General features: G+C 36.0%; 1 protein-coding gene across 4 annotated transcripts in view; it reads right to left on the bottom strand.

Annotated features, from left to right (window-relative positions):
- Positions 1 to 11,227, bottom strand: part of gig (TSC complex subunit tuberin) — a 943,661-nt gene extending 932,434 nt beyond the window's left edge. For all 4 annotated transcript variants that reach the window (XM_090415521.1, XM_090415523.1, XM_090415524.1 and 1 more), the window contains exon 1: positions 11,134 to 11,227. The gene's annotated coding sequence lies outside the window, so the exon portion shown is untranslated. The remainder of the gene's footprint in view (positions 1 to 11,133) is intronic.
- Positions 11,228 to 21,670: the final 10,443 nt, after the last annotated feature.

The raw sequence follows: 21,670 nt of genomic DNA, 5'->3' as shown, positions 1-21,670 counted from the left end.
TGTTGCGGGACAACTTTCTCAAGCAGCATGTGACAGAAGGAAGTCGAGGGTAAGAGTGTTAGATTTGATTATAGTGTCAGAGGCTGTTTCAGTTAAAGATGTAACTATTCTGCCTCTGGTTAGTGACAGTGATCATGCGGTACTCACTTGAGAAGTGACTAAGTTTATGAATGTTCCATTCAGAAAAGGTTATATGTTGAACTACAAAGCAGGAAATTATGACCAACTGAGGAGTATAGTGAGTTCAATGGAATGGGATTGGTGGCTGGATGGAAAGAATATCGAGAAGTATATGGGAAGCATTTAAACAATACTTAAACGATCCGATATCAGAATGTGTCCAGAGAGTTCGAAGAATAAATAGGGTAGGAGTCAAATGGATGCATAATCTTATTAAGCAAGAGATTTGTAAGAAAAGGACGATGTGAAAGAAATACCGTGTGCATAAGGATGACGTCCATTATGAACGTTATAAGCAGCAGAAAGAATGAATATGAAAGAGTAACTCTTTAAATCCAGATGGAGTGAGGGTTGCAGATGCAGAAAAGGTTGTTCAGTTAATGAGTAGCCATTTTGCTAAAAGCTATCAACCTGGTATGCAACATTGTGTTCACTGTTACCTCTTCACTAGATGAAGAAACGCTGGTGTATGAGGATGAGGTATTAGAGCTGTTGCACAAATTGAATAATAATTCAGCAATAGGTCTTCTTCTTTCACTATGCCTTATCCCATGTTAAACGGGGTCGGCGCTAATTCAGCAATAGGTACTGCTGGGATATCAGCATGTGTGCTAAAAGAGTATACAGCTGAACTGGTCATTCCTTTGACAAGGCTATTTAATAAGAGTCTCAAAACAGGGAAGATTCTGCAGGAACGAAAGGAACAATGGAATCATTGCACAAGGGTGGTGCAAAGACTGATGTATCCAACTATTGAATGAAAATATCGAATGAATCAATCTCTACTTTGTAATGAACAACATGAGTTTACTAAGGGAAGGTCATATTTTAGTTGCTCACATTCTGTAACAATATTACCATTAAACTAGAAAGGGGAATGGATACACAATGATACTTTTGGATTTTGCTAAGACTTTGACAGAATACAGCATGGTAGACTGTTGCATAAATTGGAGAAAATGGGTTTGGGTTATAGAATATTAGCATGGATAAGAGGATGACTGACTGACTGACAGATATCAAAAAGTGGTATATGGGGAATGTGAGTCTACAAGGTTTAAGATAACAAGTGGTTTACCACAAGGATCAGTGCTTGGTCGACTGTTATTCAATCTATAAATTAATGATATTGGGAAGGATTTGACAAGCAACATACAGCTATTTTCTGATGATGCAAAGATAAGTAGGGTATTCAGGAATGTTGCTGATATGTAGTACTTGCAGAATGATTTGAATAGGCTGGAACTGTGGGCATGGAGAAATAGGTGCAAGTTCAATATCAGTAAATGTAAAGTCACTCACTTCGGTATGATTAGATATCCAATGTCGTATTATATTGGTGGAATTATGCTAGAAGAAACTGTTGAGGCTAGGGATCTTGGAGTGTTAGTAGATAGGAAGTTGAAGTTCAGTGGCCATATGGCAAAGTTTGCAAATACAACTCAAAAGATAATTACAATGCTGAAACAAATGTTCACATATAAAGATAAGGATGTTATTTTGCCTCTTTACAAGGCCTTGATAAGACCTCACTGGAACAATTGTGAGCAGGTGTGGTCTCCTGGTTTCCATTGTGATTCTGATATATATTGGAGAGAGAGAGTACAAAGAAGAAAAAATGATATCAAGATTGTGGAATACTGATTATGAAAACAGATCGAGAATGTGTAGACTGCAAACACTAGCAAACAGTAGAAAGAGGAGTGATATGACTGAGACTTAAAAGCTTCTGAAAGGATCATAGAGGATTTCAATTGATGGAATTTTTCAATTTATGGAGGATGGGGAAAGGACAAGAGGGCATCCTTGAAAGCTGAGAATGTAGGCCGCTAAGAAGGGGTAATGGCTAGATTTTTCTCTCTGAGGGTAGTGCATGATTGGAATGGATTGCCATTGGATGTTATGTGTGCAAGAATTCAAGAATATGTATGATAGCTGGTATGTGTAGTATGTGGCCTCCCTCAATGAGTCTCTGACTCCCTGGAGGTCTCTCTTAATAATAATAATAATATTTTTGTATCTTTATATAAACTTGTACAGCCTATACCAAATGTAATGGATATCCTTGTTTTTTCATTATATTCCATAGTTTTTCTCTGTGTATTTTATCAAATGCTTTCTCATAATCTATAAAGACCATATGAGTATCTAAATTAAATTCGTCTTTGTTCAATAATCTATTTTAACACGTTTTAGCAATCTGCTTATATTTTATAATAAATTGACAAATGCATTTGATAAGAGTGTTGCATATACAGTAATAAATTTAGATTTTGCAAAGGCATTTGATAAACTGCCACATGACAAGCTGGTAATTAAATCGAAATGGATGGGGCTGAACAGCAGATTAGTTAACTGGATTGGAGAGTGGCTGTCTGATAGATATCAGCGAGTTCTGTGGAGGAGCAATATCCTAGAAGAGGAAAGTTACTAGTGGTGTACCCCAAAGATCTGTTTTGAGTCCATCGTTATTTAATTTGTATGTAAATGATATTGGGAGGTCTGAATGGTGATATACAGTTGTTTGCAGATGATGCAAAGTTGGGAGGGCTATCAGGAGTAGAGCAGATGCTGTGGCTGTGCAAGAGGATTTGAATACATTGGTTAAATGGGTAAATGGTGGGGGTTCAATTCAATGTTGCCAAGTGTAAGGTTTTGAAATTTAGGAAGCAGAGATGGGATGTAGAGTACACAATCAGTGAAAATATCTTGGAAGAGGTAGAAGATATGAGAGATCTGGGAGTGATTGTAGACAAGAACCTAAAATTTCAGGGACAAGTTGCTAAAATTGTGACGATGGCACAGCAGATAATGGGAATGATGTGGAGGGCACTGACTTGTAGAAGTAAGGATGTTATGGTTCCCTTGTATAAGACTTGGATCAGGCCACATCATGTGGATTACTATGTGCAGATTTGGTCACCTGGTTTTCAAAAAAATGAAGATATATTGGAAAAGATTCAGAGATAATTGACCAAGGTGGTTTCTGGTCTCTGGAATATTGAGTATGAAGAGAGATTGACAAAATGCAATTTGCAAAAATTGGTGGATAGAAGGAGGAGAGGGGATATGATCAAGACATATTAATGCCGGGGAGGTTTTGCATAGACTGGATGAAAATAGCAAGAGAACAAGAGGTCATCCCCGGAAGCTGTATAAGGAGAGTGTGAGCAAGGGGGCTAGAAGCAGTTTTTTTGAATGGAGAGTGGTGAGTGATTGGAATGCAATGCCCTAGAGTGTGGTGAGCACAGAGACAGTGAACATATTTAAGGTGTGGAATGATAAACTATGTGTATAACAGCAGACCTTCCACAATGAACCATTGACTCCATGGAGGTTTTTTATAATAATAACATAAATATTATCTATACATGATCTTCCATGTCTGAAGACATTTTGTTCTTCTGAGCGTAGATTGCAACATTTTTAAATCTTTTATTCAGGATTTTACTGTAAATTTTGTAACCTCTATTTAATAAACTTATTCTTCTGCAATTTCTACAATCATCTCTGTCTCCTTTACTAAATATAGACATAATCTTAGTTTTTAACCAATCTGATATAACTTCACATTTCCTCCAACAGTTATTTATTAATTTTGAGAATCTGTGATATAAATATTCTTCACCATATTTCCAAAGCTCTCTATTTATGCCATCTAATCCATTGATTTTCCAATTTTTGATACCTTTATTGCTTCTTTTAGTTCTTCCAATTTTATTGGTTCTATATCAGTACTGATTTCATTATTATTTTCTGTTATTAAATTTGGGTCACACCATAAATTCTTATAATGTTATATCCATTATTTCTCTTGTATTATGTTGATTTGTGCTGTAACTCTTTCTTCATTGTTTAATTTCCTCAATATTTTGTAGGCTTATGTATGTCTTCTTCTATTTTATTAATAAATCTGTGCCAAGTATCTTGGTGAGCTTTCTGTACTATGGGTTTTTATTATTATTACGACACCTCCAGGGAGTACAAGGGACACATCGAGGGAGGGCATCTACTCTACAACTCTTTGACTCCACCAACTATAATGAACTGTAACTACATTCGAACCCAAGCCTCAATGAGACTGGTGCCTAAAACCAGTACCTTAGGCAACACTACCTTATCAGCTATATTTAGCCATATTTTTTTTTGTTTTTGTATATTTCTTCTGTTTCCTTAGTATGTTTTTGAAGGAGTGATTTGTATTCCATTTGCCATATCTGTATTCCAGATTTTTAATGTTTTTCTTCTTAATATTTTATTTTTCTTTTCAAGGTACTTCGGAGACTGCTTTACGGATGATCTTTATTAAAGTTTTCCGTTCTTCTATATCTTCACCGATTTGGGATTCTTTTAGGTAATCTGTTAATCATGATTGATATAGCATTCTAATTTTTTCTTCTTGTAATAGAAATACTTTGTATATTTGTTCTTTTTCCTGTTTTTTTCTTATTTACTTCCTTTCTGTATTTTGCTAATAATGTATTTCTATTTTAGAGATTAGAAAGTAATGATCTAAAAAAATTTCACTTCCTCTACAAACATGTACATCTCTTGCTTGTGGAGCTAGTTAAGGATTAGAATTATATAATCAATTATAGATCTGGTTCCTCTGCAATTCCAAGTATATTTATTTATATTCTTTTTTGAAAGAAAGTACTGGTTATTTTAAAATTAATGAAAGTAAAGAGGTCTAATAGTTCTTGACCATTGTTATTCATGCAATACTTTCGTATTCTATTTTTCCATTCATTATCGATAAAAATGGCCACACCACTAGAAGATCTGCTATGTTGATCCATTCCACTATATTGTGTAGTAAAACCAACTATATCTTTTGTTCCCCTTAATTTCTTTTCTGTTATCATGGCTATATTAATATTTTTAGTTTTTTTACTAGTTCTAATTCCTTTGTTGTTATGCTTTGTGCATTCTATGTGGCTATTTTTAAAATCTCAGAGATTCCTAATCATTTAGCTATGTTCTTTTTTGATCGTTTTCCCGTTGATTTGGTCTGATGAATTTTCCACTTAAAGTGTCTGAGTTATAAAAATTTTTTACTTGGTAAGATAACCAGTCTTGTTAAAGATACCAAGCAATTTTAAACCTGGTTTTACTCCATTTTTTCCAAGTAAGCAAACAGACAAAATGTCAAGTTTGCGCCTGCAATTTATGCAAGACTAGCTGATCCCACAGGTAGTGCAAGATAGCACTATTTTGTCATTTTGTCTGTTTGCTTACTTGGAAAAAATGGAGTAAAACCAGGTTTAAAATTGCTTGGTATCTTTAACATAACTATACCCAAGTTAAAAATACTTTCTACATCTATAACCAGTTTTATTACGTAAAATCCCCAACCTGGAGGTTCAGGGTATCTCTCTCTTGATCTGGCCCCTACCTCTTGACCTGTCCATCTGGAGAGGCCCACCACTAGCATAATTCTTGATGTCATTAGTGCATACAAGCCCTTTTACCATGTCAAGGTGGAGATACCATTAAGGAAGTCTTGAAAAGTAATTATCTGAAACATCTAGAATATCATTATCTTCAGTTTTCACGTCACCTTTATCATCTTTGATTCATTTTATGTACTCTTTTCTCCATTTCTAATCTCTTCAATAGCATCTAGAATATTTTTCCAACTTGCTGATATTTCTTTTCTATGACTTTTGTTTAGCTAATTTTCTGCACTGTTTTGCTTTCTTACAATTTTATTTGTATTTACTCAGAATGCTGACTTACTTGACAGGAATTTTAATATGCTCTTATCTTTTTTTCTTGAGAGCATTTTTAACTTCCTGAGTCCACCATGAACTTCTGAGTTTTCTAATCTTGCAGACAACCACACCACATACATTTCTGGCTGAATCAATCAATGTTTTCTGTCAAAGGATCTGCCAATGAATCTTCAAGATTTAATTATTGTTTTCACACTCTTCCATTTATTCTTGAATAATATTTCTGCATTTGTAGTAGACTCATCTGCAGTTCCAGATGAGTCTACTTTTTGAAAACCTATCCACACAATATTTATTGTACCTCTAATTAAACTTAATGACACAAAATGCTCAACATAATCTGACAATTCATTCCACTCACTCACAAAGTGCATAATCTAGTTCTCATACCCTTACTAACCATACTCTTACTAGATTTCTATAGGAAACCTCTTGTTTTGCTTGCTCCTAGTCAATGCTGAAATACTTGCTCCACATCAATCCTATAAAATGCTTTCAGTAACTTAGTTTGTCATATCTCCTCTTTTCCATCTTTTAATAATTCAAACTTGAAACTCTCAATCTATCGTCATAGGTAGCACTCCACAGACAAATTGCAGTTTTAGACACTCGTTTCTGGATCCTCTCCACCTTTTCATACCTAAGAAACCCAAATGACCATACCTGAACACAGTAATCCAGATGTGACCATACAAAGGCCTAATAAAGAGAAATGATAATGACCTTGCCTCTGCATGTTAGTGCATTCTTCAATAACCAAGTAATCTTGTGATCTACCTTCGTCACCTTAGCAATATGTCTGTTGAACACTTCAACTCTCTATCTGCCATTACCCTCAAATTCCTGGCGTTATCATTTTCTGCAATAAAGTTCCATCAATGTGATACACAGCTCATAATCTTTTCATTCTAAAATGCATAACATTTTTCCACATTAAACTGGCCCCCATCATCTTTTGCCCATACTGTCAGCCTATTTAAATCATCCTGCAAGCTCTCCAGATCACCTTGATTAATTATTACTGTACCCAAATTTGCATCATCATCAAACAACTGAATCTTTTCTTTCAAATTATTTCCTATATCATTTATGTACAAATTAAACAGTAGTGGTGCAAGCACAGAACCTTGTGGCACACTGCTAGTCACTTGCTTTCAACTGGATTCTGCTCCTCCATACACTAATTTTTGATATATGTCCATCAACCCAGCAGTGTAGCCAGGCTGATGTACAAGATACCAAGGCTAGGCTTTTAGCAGTTACTCATGGAAAATTGATAGCAAAACACCTTTTACAGTGTTTTACCTGAGACACTGCATCGGCCTTCCTTGTATACACATCATGAGCTTACTATCTATCCACATTTCTTTCAATCTGCATAATAATTTCATGCAGTATTCTGCTAAATACATTTGCAAAATGCAGCAGTATTACTGTGTTTATAAGAGAATGACTGAGAAGTCACTATTATAAAATGTGAATGAATTACTATGGCATGACCTACTCTTCCCAAAGCCGTGCTGCCCCCCCCCCCAACTCAAAGAGTGTCACATTCTTATCTATCCATACCTAAATTTGATCTGCACTCCCAAGATACTGAGTGTTCTATAACTTGCTACTGCAGTCTGGGAACCTCCTTTATGCAACATAACTATTCTGGCCTTCAACAAAGGTGAAACTTAAGTTAAACAACCTAATCAGAGGTGATGCCAATTCCTTTGCACATTCTCATAATATTCAAGCTGATATTATTATTATTATTGTACAGATGCCTACAAGGAGTCCGAAGACTAATCACGGAAGACCCAAACTATCCACACTCTATCATACTTCTCCTTAAACCCATTAACATTAACAGACAAAACACTCGCAACTAACTCTGGCAACCCATTCATTCACAACTCTAGAAGTGAAAAATCTTGTCCTCATGGCCTTATTAAGCACACTTTTACTCAACTTCCAGGGATGACCTCTTTTTCTGTCCCCCTCTAGTTAAGTGCTTTAACATTTCCTCTGTTTAATTTTATAAAACCCTTTCAGTAATGTAAACGTTTTTATCATATTCCCTCTTTTCCTCGTATCAACCTACTTCTGTAATCCACACACCCTCAATCTATCCTCATACAGAATATTCCACAAAACCACTCTTGGTTGCTTGCCTTTGAATCTTCTCCTCCACTTCTTCACCCCCCCCCCCCCCCGAGAAAAAAAAAACCAGGAGACCAGACCTGAGCACAGTAATCCAGATGTGGACATAAGGCCTTATAAAGTAGAATAACTTTCTTATCTCTACTTGTTAGTGTGTTCTTGAATAGTCAAGTAATCTTATGAGCTACTTTAACGACCTTAGCAAAAGGAAGATAACTAGTTGTGCCCAGGGTTTTGTTCTTGGATCCCTGCTGTTTAACTTACTGTTTAATATTTCATGTAGAATGAGTGGTGATCTTCAGTTGTTTGCTGATGATGCAAACAATTAAAGTTAATTCGATTCAGGAAGATTTGTCCAATAATTTTAGGTTAGACGAATGAGTGGGGGGTTATAGTTTTAATATTAATAAGTGCAACACATTGCATTTTGAATTGTAGAGATATAATGCTGCATACTGTATTAATGGAACTGTGCTTCAGGAAGTGGGTTAGATTTAAAATCTGGGAGTGCATGCTATTATGTTAAGGAGTGCACCGACATGTAAGGATAAGCAGCTGGTTGTGCACTGTTTAAAGCATTCATCAGACAACACTTGGAAGACTGTGATCAAATTTGGTCACCTAGTTTTCACTGTGATGCAAAAATACTGGGAAAGTCCAGGGATGAGTGACAGGCAATATCAGGATTCTGGAATGATGGTGATGGAGAAAGGTTAAAGGAATGTCAATTACAGAGATTAGTGGATAGCATGAAAAGAGGCAACATGACAGACATTTTTGTCAGTGAGGAGAGTATCAAGTTAATACAGAAAAGATTATAGCCAACATTCCAGAATCCTGATATTGCATTTTTGGGAAGAACAAGAGGCAATCCCCGGAAATGGTGCAAGGATGTGATGAAGATGAAGGTTTCAACACAGATTGTGGATGAAAGGAACACAATACCAGAACACGCTAAGAATGCAGGTAGTGTTAAGAATTTTAAGGCTCAACAAGATAAATATGTTGCTGGTTGAGAGAATTCCCACAATGTGTATGCTAACTCTGTGGAGGTTGATGCGATAATAATACCTTCCAGTAATTGCTGATCTCCTTTTCCCCCACATCTCATGCTTTCCTTCTTATTCTATCATAATCTGCATTTCTGGTTCTATGTATCCTTATTTCCACATGTTTGGATAGCATATTCTATAAAATTAATTCAGAAGATATTTTTGAGAACAGGGCTGGTTGTGGGAGGACTAGGGGACATCCATGGAAACTGGGCAAAAGTGTGGTTAGTAAAGGTGTTAGAGCTGGGTTCTTTACTTTTAGAGTAGTGAATGAGTGGAATGCGCTCCCTGAGTCTGTGGTGGATGCTGTGACAGTGAACGAGTTTAAGGCGAGGTATGATATACTGTATGAATGTCGAATAGTTGTGATGAATATGATTTGGGGCCTCCCTCGATGAGTCTAATGACTCCCTGGTGTTGCCCGTAATAATAATAATAATAATATTCTCTATTACTCTTTTATCTGTTTTCCTTTAACAGTAAAAATTAGTAATGGTTAATGTCTACACAAAGAAATTTAAAGCAATGCAATTTTCAATGATGATGTTTTGTCTTTCCTTCTGCTCTTTCAAAACCGCACTCATCCAACCTTCAAAAGTTCCTTCAATAACTTGTATCTGTCAGATTGCCTCCTCCAACCACCCAGACCTTACAGGTTATATTTCTCATAGCTGATACCATATTCCTAACATTTTCTGTTATATTCTTCTAAAATCACTTCCAATGCACATATCCAAGAATTCTAGAAAATCAAATTTATGCTAGGTAGATCACTGTCTTATAAATGGAAAGAGCCATTTCCTTTTATAAGTTTTTTCATAAGATTAAAAAATGTATCTTAATTCTTTGTCCACATCACCTGCTAAGTGCTCTGCAAACAGTCACACAGTTCTTTTAAACTGCAATAGCTACCACTTCCCAATGCTCTACAAAACAGTCCAGTCATTTATTTTATACTGCAGTGAAATGTGATATTGACTGCCATGGCCAACATTCTGCCTAAGTGCAGATAGTGACAATAGCTTTTTATGTGGTATCCTACTAATACCCTATAGCTCTGCAGACTTGAACTACTTGTGATAGTTTCTACACTGTACTGTTGAGATTTACAAATTATCCTTCCAACACCCTGCTAGTCCACTGGTGTTAGTTTTTAGTCTTCTTGCATTTGTTCATTTTCAAAGTCTTCTGGTAGTTAATATCAACTACTAGAAATGTGAGGTTTGATTTGCATGCTGGAGTCTTTTACCAATCATGCACAGACAGAAAGACACTAGTGATATCACATAGCTAATAATACCTCTTGTGAAGCCCCATAAATTCTTTACCTGTTATTGACAACATATATCAACCTGAAGGAATATATGTGTTTGCCTTAAACAGAAACATGGGCTATTATCGAGAGGAGTATCAGTATATTTCATTGGAAAATAGGGAGTCACAATACTTATATCAACATAGCGTGTGTGTATATGTATATATACACTGAGGAAAGAATCCTTTATACATATACAAGATGATCTTGATTACTTATTCAGCTGTTTTTATATTTGCAGCAATATACAAAGCAAATAATCATCATCCAAACGGTACGAAATGGGCAACAAAACTGACAACAGATCCCACTAGTTTGGTATTTTCAAGTGATAACTTACTTTGTCATCATATAACTGTAGTGTAAAATTGTATAATTTTGCAACTTCATGAACAGGCCAGGAATCATCATATAACAAATACGTCTAACTCGCAATGATTAACATCACATACAGCGATTTCAAATATTGTAAGATGAGGGGGCACATGAAACCAAGCACGTTACATGTGCAGTTCTATATTCAGCGTCTGGTATTTACAAGCAACTGGATTGCTCCGAATAAAATGATGTAAGTAGTGCCAAGGCAAGTGCATAAAATCTGACTAATGTTTTTAGAACAGAAAACTGAAATTCGCAAAATAAATAACTATTATCGACTCCGATTTAATAATTGATGAATTTCAAACGAATCGGAATCACTTACATGATGGTTCATTGGCAGTTTAAAAGGCTAATGCTAGATATATCTGGCAGAAACCCGCTACCGCTCGCTAAAAGGAACCATGGCGATCCTCGACCCCCTGTTGGAGAGTGTAGGAATTATAGAAAAACACTTACTGTAATAAAAGTCTCGCTATTTTCACTCAATTATACTATAATAAAACAATGTTTAACAAACTTTTCTGATCACGACCCACAACAGGCATACTTTTTGCACTAGACCCAAACTTTGCTTTACAAGCATACGTAAAATTCTAACAGAATGTTAATAGTATACATGAAGTTAATAATAATTAAATACAGAAGGGAAATAATGTCAGAAAGAATCAATCAATGACAAATCAGTATTTTTTCAAGGTCAAATATCGCGTCGGTTGAGTCACAGGGCGAAAGGTCCTTCCAGTTAATCAGTAAGACCGAATAAAATTTTATTTCTGATAATCAGCGTAAGATAGTGCGAAATGCCAAATTATTCTCACGATTCATTAACGGTTATGTGCATGTGTATGTGCGTTTGTGCAGATAGTGACAATAGCGTTTTATGTGGTATTTTGCTAATGTGTGTGTGTGTGTGTGTGTGTGTGTGTGTGTGTGTGTGTGTGTGTGTGTGTGTGTGTGTGTGTGTGTGTGTGTGTGTGAAAGATATACCAAGAAATTCTATACTTAATTTTCATCCTTTTTCAAAGGAAGCAAAACAATGCTTTGCGAAAGAAATATCCTCACGTCTGAGCTACTTATTTATAGAGGCTAATGACTTCATATCACATGCTTTAGTGCATGTAAAAGGCTGCAGGTTCGAATCTCGCCATGAGCATGGATGTTTGTGATTGTCCGTGGAAATACCAGCGGTGGTCGGCGGTAGATGGCGTTGGTGTAGTTGCGTAAGTTGGTGATTGAATCGTGGAGACGGAGTTGTAGAGCAGGTGTCCTCCCACGATAGTCCTTGGACTCCCTGGAGGTGGTAAATAATAATAACAATAATATATCCCATAATGCAAAGCAGACCCCCTTTCGGATGTGCGTAATGCAATACCAATGGGTAGGGGCCCTACTCAGACCGGTTTCGACCTTTATGGAGGTGAAAAAATACAGAGTTGTTCATCATAGATCTAGAGTAGTTAGTATAGGGGTGAAGAGAGCCTGATAGCATTAGGAGAAAGAAAAGACACACTGTACGCCTATTCTGCAAGACTCTTTGACACTTTCCCACATGTCAGAAGAAGGAGATCCATTCCGATATTAGGGTAATCAATGCGTTTCGTGGAATGAGGGTTTATTATTATACGTCGGAAAATTAGCTTTTCTTTTATGAAAATTCTAGCTCTTAAACTGGTAACAATTTTCCTTGTACAGCAGTTGGAAATTTTAAAGAACGTGATTTCGCGTGTTGGTGACCAATTCATACATCCTTTATTTCTTTTTCCACTTCAGCATGAATTGACTATTCAATTGAAGATCGGTTCTATGAAGTATGGGCCTAAATAGATAGTATGACAGATAGAGAAAAGGCCTCAGCTCTTTTATACCATCATATAGCCATAGGCTATCAGATTTATTTTGTCTCCAATCTCATATAGATGAACAACCAAAAGACTAATCGAAACTAAACTGCAAGGATGACTGATACCCAGGTAGTTATCCCCATCTGAGTTAACTGCCTTGAGTTGGCCTTCTCTGCCTGGGATTTCTCTCCAGTCATCCCTGCAATTGACTATAATACCACATTGAATAAAGAAGAAAACTATTTAAAAAACCTCTCATAGGAAGAATAGACAGAATTTTATCTCATCATCATCATCATCATCATCATCATCAAATTCCTGCCATGTACCCTCAAGGGGTGTACAGGATATGATAGTACTACATGAAAAAAATTACATCATTATTAATTTCCTATCTACAATTTTCCTCGAAATCAGTCTGTTACTTGTCAAGACTGCAACATTATCAGATCTTATATTTCTATCGTCTAAAGCATTTTGTACCGTATCAATCCACCTATATCTTGGTCTTCTTCTGGGTTGTTTTGCTGCCAACCTGGCAGAGAACACTTGTTTTGCTAATCTTTCCTCGCCAATTCTGTTTAAGTGACCATACCACCTAAGATTAGCTCTGCTAACGCATTCCTTGATGCTGACAATGTCAAGTTCTTTCCTAATATCCTAGTTTTTAATATGATATTGCCATTGATGCCATCTGTTCATGCCTATAATCTTTCTCAGGACTCTCATATCTGTGGTCTCTAGTCTTTGGTCAAGTGTTTCACTTCTGACCCAGCTCTCAGATCCATAAGTTAAAACTGGTTTGAACACTGTCTTGTACACAGCTAATTTTGTGTTCCGACTGAGTTCTCTCTTATTCAGAATTTTATCTTCCCCTCGTAAATATTGCATAAAGTAGGTGGTCTACACCAGCTAGTGATAAATTTGATATCTCCTAGAATGCTACTTTCTAAATACAAAAATCGACTGACTGAACAATAAAATTTCCACAATACAATATTATAAATCATTTGGATGTCATTTTGCTGGTTTTCAACCTGGCAGAGAACACTTGTTTTGCTAATCTTTCCTCGCCCATTCTGTTTAAGTGACCATACCACCTAAGATTAGCTCTGCTAACGCATTCCTGGATGCTGACAATGTCAAGTTCTTTTCTAATATCCTAGTTTTTAATATGATATTGCCATTGATGCCATCTGTTCATGCCTATAATCTTTCTCAGGACTCTCATATCTGTGGTCTCTAGTCTTTGGTCAAGTGTTTCACTTATGACCCAGCTCTCAGATCCATAAGTTAAAACTGGTTTGAACACTGTCTTGTACACAGCTAATTTTGTGTTCCGACTGAGTTCTCTCTTATTCAGAATTTTATCTTCCCCTCGTAAATATTGCATAAAGTAGGTGGTCTACACCAGCTAGTGATAAATTTGATATCTCCTAGAATGCTACTTTCTAAATACAAAAATCGACTGACTGAACAATAAAATTTCCACAATGCAATATTATAAATCATTTGGATGTCATTTTGCTGGTTTTCAAATCCATGTTTCTTTCTAACTTTTCATAAATGGAATTTTAATTGATTAATTATAAGAATCAAAATTATCTTCCCGTTGCTTACGGGTGGTAGATATTGCAAAAAATAACCTGTTCTGTTTTGCGCAATGGAAAGCCCAATACATCACATAAACTGTTCCAAATACACAGGGCAAGAGGGAAGCTGTAGAATGCAAGTTCTACTGTTTCCAATTGGTAACAGATGTCACAGATTGGATCTCCGATGCTGAAATAGCTCCATTTGATTGCGATAACTGGAAGACGGCCATATGCAACTCTCCAAGCAAGATCCCTCATGTTAAGGTATCCTTGGAACTTCCACAAATTGTGAAAAAAAGTATTGTTGTCATTACTCAAAGGTAGAAATTCGCGGCAAAATAGATTAAAGATTTCTTTATAGCAAATTTTACTTTTTTTTAATGGAAAGAATATCAATGCCAGAGTGTTTTAGTAGTCTTAAAGTTAGGCACAAAGTGGTGTAGTATTCAGAAACAAAAACAACTTTTGGACCTTTATAATCATTAACTCCAAACAGGGGAAGATGAAAACCTACGTAGTGCAGGAGAAGGTCTGCGTATGTGTGATTAGTCTGCAATATTTTATGGATTTTTTTAAACTGTATTGCTTAAATAGCAGAATTTTAATGTTATTGATATTGTTATTAAAAATTATTGTTGTTATCTTCTCTTCATATTTTTTTAATTATTTCCTGTATAATTCACCTGTCAAATTTAAGACGTTCTCATTTGTAATATATATCCTTATTTGTTGTAAATAAGGTTGTACCACTTACTATTGTACCAGTTGTGTTTGGATACGATTTTTTTTTAAATTGTTCTTCTTTTACATATATAAATCATACCTATTGTAAAAGGGGAAAAAATTGTATTACAGTGTTAATTTTGTTTATTTACTTTTATGTACATGCAATTCCTTTGAAGGAGAATAAATATTTTATAAATATGTTTTTCACTTAGGAATATAAGTGATATTCCTAAGCCATAAATATTATTATTGTCTGTAATTATGAGTTCTACGATCGAATTTTTGGAGATACATGAGAAACAAATCCATTTTTTTTATTTGAATGTTATTTGTGAATGCCATAGATCGATTATTTTGAAAAGCAGCTGGAAAAAAAAAGAATCATATAAAAATTCTTCTTGTCACCAACTATATGTAACTTAACACAGCCAATCTTCTGGGGGTTTATCATTATGACGAAGGAACTGTTACCACGGTTCATTTTAATAAAAAAATACAATAAAATGGGAGGCCAAATCGTGCAAGTATACCTACCACACCAAAAAAAGAAAAAGTTGTTGTATGATGGAAACACAGTACGGAGAATTAATTCGCCATACTGAAAATATAAAAGACGTCTGTTCTAGGTGTATGTGAGGGACTGAGTACATACATTACATCTTTCTTTTTTTTTTTTTGTCCCGCCTATATCTTCCCCACTACTGCGTAATGGACTCTCCCATTGCAGGAGGATTGGGCTTCATCTCCTATGGTGACCCTCACCATCTTGGGAGTGTCTTTGTATAGTTGTATGAAAACATTTATGAAGGTGAAAGACAATCATAAACATCCATGCCTTTGGCGGAATTCGAACCCTTAGCAGGAGAGTGAATGCGCTAACCACTCGTACAAATAGGCTGGCAGCATCATATATTTTTCTACTAATATTGTAAATAGTTCTAGAGTAACAGACTAAAGAGTTTATGGGTTCGATTCCCTACGAATTTTTTTCAGATATTTACCGTGAATGTCGATCTTAAGTGAGGCCTGATAGAGTTTTTTTTCTTTAATGAAAGCACATTTGGTTTATACTTCTACAACCCCTGATCAGGGAGACTTTTCTCCGTGATCACCATCATAATCAATTTCATAGTGTCCCCTCAAGGGAAGTTCAGGCTACTATAACACCACAATAGGATTACCTTTACGTTATTATTAATCCAGCAACATTTCCTTAGAAATTATTATATTAGTTGTCACCATTCCAGTATTTTTCTATCTAACAATTCGTTTTTCTAAAGCATCTGACTGAATCAATGCACCAAGGCATTTGGGTCTCTTTCCTGCCATCTTGGCATTCAACAACTGTTTTTTTAACCCCTTATCTCTAAATCTGTTTCAAGTGGCATATCACATTTGATAAGCGCTGCTCACACACACACACACATGAATGCTAACTATGCTATTCCATATTAATACGTTCACTTTTAATATGCGTCTGACATTGCTGCCATCTGTTCACTACGATAAATTTTGTCAGAAACCCCCACATTTGTGGTCTCTAGTATTTAATGAACTAAACCAGCTCTCCGATCAATAATTAAAAAAATGGGTTGAACACTGACTTGTATATTGTTAGTTGCGTGTTTTGGCTAATTTTTTCCTTTTTTCTATATAAATTTTAAACTGGCATTAGATCCGATATCAAAATCCGAAATAGCTGTTTTCTTTATGCGGGTGATATTGGCCTTCGAAAGACATCCAGCAAATCTCCTGAATTCTCCAACTAAAATATGTAAACGCTATAACAACTGACTATCCACCATTCCAGGTTTTGCTTATTCTGTTGTCTATTAAAATTTTAACTTCACTAAAAACTGTGTCTAAATTGCTGAAACGTTTTGCTTGTTCTTTTTGTTCTCCATTGAGAATATAAAGTTTAACATGTTCCTGCCAATTTTCGGAGTTTTTATCTTTATATTGCAATTTTTAATGCCATATTTGTTATAGCTGATAGGCAATTTAGTTAGAGAACTCTGCGTATTTTCACAGAATATGTTTCGGATTACAACATCATCTGCATAAAGAAATAAGATAGGTTTCACACCTAGGATTTTAATATCAGATTTAACGCCACTTTCATATGACACGATTCATATAGATGATGAATAAGAGTGGAGATAATATACATCGCTTCCTTGATCCAGATTTTACATCAAACCATATTCCTGTATTTGCTTCAATTCTAACTGCTGACTTACATATTAAACATAAGCTACGAAGGTGATCTGAAATGTTCTCGGCCTAACAATGAAAAATTTTATCATTTCAAAATTATTTTTATTTTTCAACATAATCTCCCTTAAGACTAATACATTTATTCTAGCGATGCTCCTGCGCCATTATCCCGTCCCTGTAGTGGTTCTCAGTAAGATTAGCAAAACACCTCTTTAAAGCTGCAAAGATTTTCTTGATTCAAAGAAAAATGCTTACCAGTGAGGAAGTGTTTTAGATTTTGGAAGAGATAGAAGCCAGAGGAAGTAAATTTGGGGAATAGAGTGGATGTTCCAACAATTCATAGTGCAGATCTCTTAATTTTTTCATTGCTAATACACCTTTGTGGGCAGGTGCATTGTCCTGATGAAAGATGATTTTTCCCTTCAGCAAACCAGGTCTTTTCTCACGAATTTGTTCGTTTTATCTGGTTAAAAGATCGAAATAATATTCCCCGGTTATTGTTTTGCTCTTTTCAAGAATTTGGATTCTGGTGTGCAATGGTGAATCCAAGTTTCATCCGTAGTAATAAATAAATGCACAAAATCAGTTTTATTCTTCTTAAAATGCTCCAAGCACTGTTCAGAGATTTTCATGCGAGTGCATTTTTGATCTGCTGTGAGCAAGTGCGGTACCCATCTTGTGCAAAGCTTTTTCATTTGCAATACTTCATGCAAAATATTCCTACATGTTCTTTTGAAATGCCTACTGTTTCAGCAATTTTACACACTTTGACTCAGCGGTTATCCAATACCATATCGTGCACTGATCAATAGTTCCTGGTGTTGTTACATGCTTTGGACGTCCTTCAAGTCGATCAACTTCAAGGCTAGTATGGTCGCGTTTAAACTCGGCAGCCGATTCTTTAATTGTAGAAAACGAATGAAAAGAGTGATCACAAAATTTTATGAACTTCGAATAAATTTCTTTTGGCGTTTAACCTTCTTTTACAAAGAATTTTGAAACAGCATGGTACTCAATTTTATCCATTTCGTGGGATACAGACAACACTTTGGCTTCAGACGTCTGTATAAAGCAAATTGCTTGATAGAATGACTTGCAATTTACATGGATGCTTATGACAGATGTATCAACATAGAAAAAAATCTTGCTGAAAGAGTTGCCATCTATGGTTGAGGCCGTAATTAACAATTTATATTATTAGTAATACTCGTAAAACAAATGTACAAAACTGAATGTAACTAAGAATATATTTATTGCTGTTTATCAATTCTAATGTAATTAGAAATAAGTAGGGAAAAACCATATCAAAAAAACATCAGCTAACGCCTATGTTGTTCCCCTATAGGGAGTAGGCGGGACCGTTTACCCTATCTAACTTTTGGAGACTGAGTGGGCATTTCAATCTCCACTGGTAGCGAATCAGAGAGATAACAGGCCCAGGGCTATCACTGATTCATTGGTATGCAGTGAAGAAGGCGGCAAGTTAGTGCCGCCATCTCATGGTCTCTAACACAATATTTTTAATGCCTGAAAATAGTGTGGGTTCGACGGTCGATTTTCTTGAGTTTACGGGATGAAAAACCCGAGTTTCCGGGAGAGAAAACCCACTAACCCGTGCCCGAGATCGACTAACTCGGGAACCGTCCGAAAAAAGGCTTAGGAAAATTTCCTCTACTCTGCAACTAGATTTGAACCAGCAAATCCTTTCTTCGTGCAGTCAAGCGCTGTAGAGTGCAAATGCCACTTCTACTGAGCTACACAGGCTCTTTTGGAAAAACCATATAAACCATAATATGTCACAAACGTAAAATGAAATGAGTTAAGCATGAAGCAATTAAAAAAAATTGTCATATGATAACAGAAATGAACTTACATATAAATTATGATATTTTTTTCAGTTACAATTGGGAGAAGCAATTTCAGAAATTTAATTGATTGTAACAAATAGTAATGCTCATCAGTATAAAATTACAGCTATATATAGTAAATATTATTTCCTATGACACACACACACACACACACACAGACACCCACACACACATATATGTCATATTGGTTTAATAAAATAATCTCAGTGGAAGTGACCTTTTATCTGCTGCACTGAGCAGCTCGAACATACATTATATAAATATATATATACGTTTTTCGTCCCATAAATTCAAGAAATCGAACAGTAGAACCCATTTCAGACAATAGTACATCATGTCAGGTTTATGAACCATGTGGTGACAGCACTTGCTTGCCAGTTCATGGTAAATATACCATAATTAGCGATAGTCTTATTAGATTATAATTAGTCTAGTATTTGGCCAGCTATTACTGATTGGCTACAGGGGGAATTGAACTGCCCAATCAGTCTCCAAAAGCTAGATGGGTTAAAACGCCTCGCCTACTTCTTATAAGGGAATTAAAGGCTATTTAAATTATACATATTTTTGGTCGTAAAATGTTAAAAAATATAAGACTTATTGATAAAATTCGAGGTTATATCGTAGTGTGTAGTGTTCGTGCAAGCTCCTGATAAGATAAGTATTATTTTCAGTTACCGTTGATAAAATTACTTAATATTGCGTAGTTTTGTTTGCCTTGCGTATTTTAGTGCGTCTGTTTGTGCGTTTTTGGTGTGGTATAACTTATTATTCGATAAAAACACGTTGCAATAATTATGGCACCTGTACGAAGGAAAATGGCGTTCAGTAATGATGGTTCGCCATCTTTATCAAAGAAAGGTTGTATAAAAGAAATGAGTCAGTGTACTAGCTGTGAAATGTACGCTTTGCGAAGAGCGGTCGGAGTGTGGATAGACGCTAATAAAGGATTGAATGTGTGTAAAAAATGTAGGGAGAATGAGGAATTGAAGTGTATTTCGGCTCGTGAGTGTGATATTTTTGTCAAACTTCAGAATGAAGAAAATAGCGATATGACAAGAAACGGCAAGGTTGTACATGAGAATTATGAGAGTGTGAATGTAAAAAGTGTGAATGATAGTATTAATGGTTTCTCAGAGAATAAAACAGATGAGATAGATGCATTGAGTGAGATCGCGCGGTTGAATGGTGCGATAGAAAGGGCAAAACAGCAGCTAGAGTGCATAAACAAAAGTCGACTGAATGAACCAACCAATAATAAAAGGTATGACAGGAAAAATAGGCGTATGAATGTGAACATGAACAAAATAAAGGATAGAGTGCTGTATGGAGACTCGTTAGTACGAGGTGTGTTAGTAGAGGATTTGACAAAATCGTACCAACCTGGTCCGACCATAAAGGACGTAACTGAGTCTATTAGAGAGCAAAAGGAAAGGATGAAAGAAATGATTGTTGTGGCAGGTACGAATGATTTGAAAGGAGATAAAATGGAAATGATAGAAGACCTGAATGAATTGTTTGAGGTAGCAAAAGAAAAGAGTGAGAGAGTTAGAATGATTAGTCTTTTGCCACGGTATGACAGTGAAATGTTTAAAAGGAGGGCTATAATTGCAAATGACTTTATGTGTGGGTTATGTATGACGAGTGGTGTGGAATTTGTGGATGTGTGGAGTGAGTTTGATGGGCGAAAGGATCTATATAAGATGGATGGCTTGCATTTGAATGGTTACGGTGTAAGAAGACTTGAGAAAGTGTTGCTGAATGTAGTGGATGTGCAAATTCAGGGAAACTAGATTTGTTAGGGGGGGGAGTAGAGATACAGTCCTTATGGAGGCAGTTGAATGTAAGAATGAATATAATGTGCTAGAGCAAATAAGGATAACAGACCAGAGTAGGATAGTTAATATAAGGCATCACGGTAGGGTTGGGGCTAATGGGGGTCGTAAATTCATGTACACTAATACTAGGAGTATTACGAAGAAGAAGGAAGAGTTTTTGGCCATGGTTGGCCCTTCCAGACCACAGGTTATTGGTATTAGTGAAACATGGCTGACTGTAGATGATATAGCTAGTGGGATTAAATGTGATGGCTATAGTGTGTTCAGGAATGACAGAGAGAATAAATTGGGGGGAGGAGTATTGTTGATGATAGCTGATGAGCTACAGCCAAGGAGAATAGAAGTTGAATTGCAGGATAGAGAAAAGAGCACATTTGAGGCCATTTGGTGTGAGATTGTGGCTGGCAGAACAAAATATCAAATTGGGAGCTGCTATAGACCAGGTGATGGAAAAGATGGTGGTGACAGTATGCACAAGCAAATAGCAGAAATGAGTGGAAGGAGGGTAATTATTATGGGAGATTTCAACTATGGTCGCATTGATTGGAATGAGGAGAGGACACACGGGAGGAAGGAATTGGATTTTATGCGGTTATTAAGGGATAGCAATCTGCGACAGCATGTAATGGAAAATACTAGGGGTTAGAGAGTGCTTGACCTAGTAATTACATCTGAAGATTTGGCTGTAACAGATATGACCACATTGCCACCAATCGGTAAGAGTGATCATAGGGTCTTGACTTGGAAGGTGGCTAAAGGCGTAGAGTTTTCAAT

The sequence above is a fragment of the Typopeltis vanoorti genome, chromosome 3, assembly GCF_054136105.1.
Source record: "Typopeltis vanoorti isolate ZY-2024b chromosome 3, IOZ_Tvanoo_1.0, whole genome shotgun sequence".
Taxonomy (NCBI): Eukaryota; Metazoa; Arthropoda; class Arachnida; order Uropygi; family Thelyphonidae; genus Typopeltis; species Typopeltis vanoorti.
Note: the sequence above shows the minus strand (reverse complement) of the source record. Positions and strands in the feature narration are given on the sequence as shown.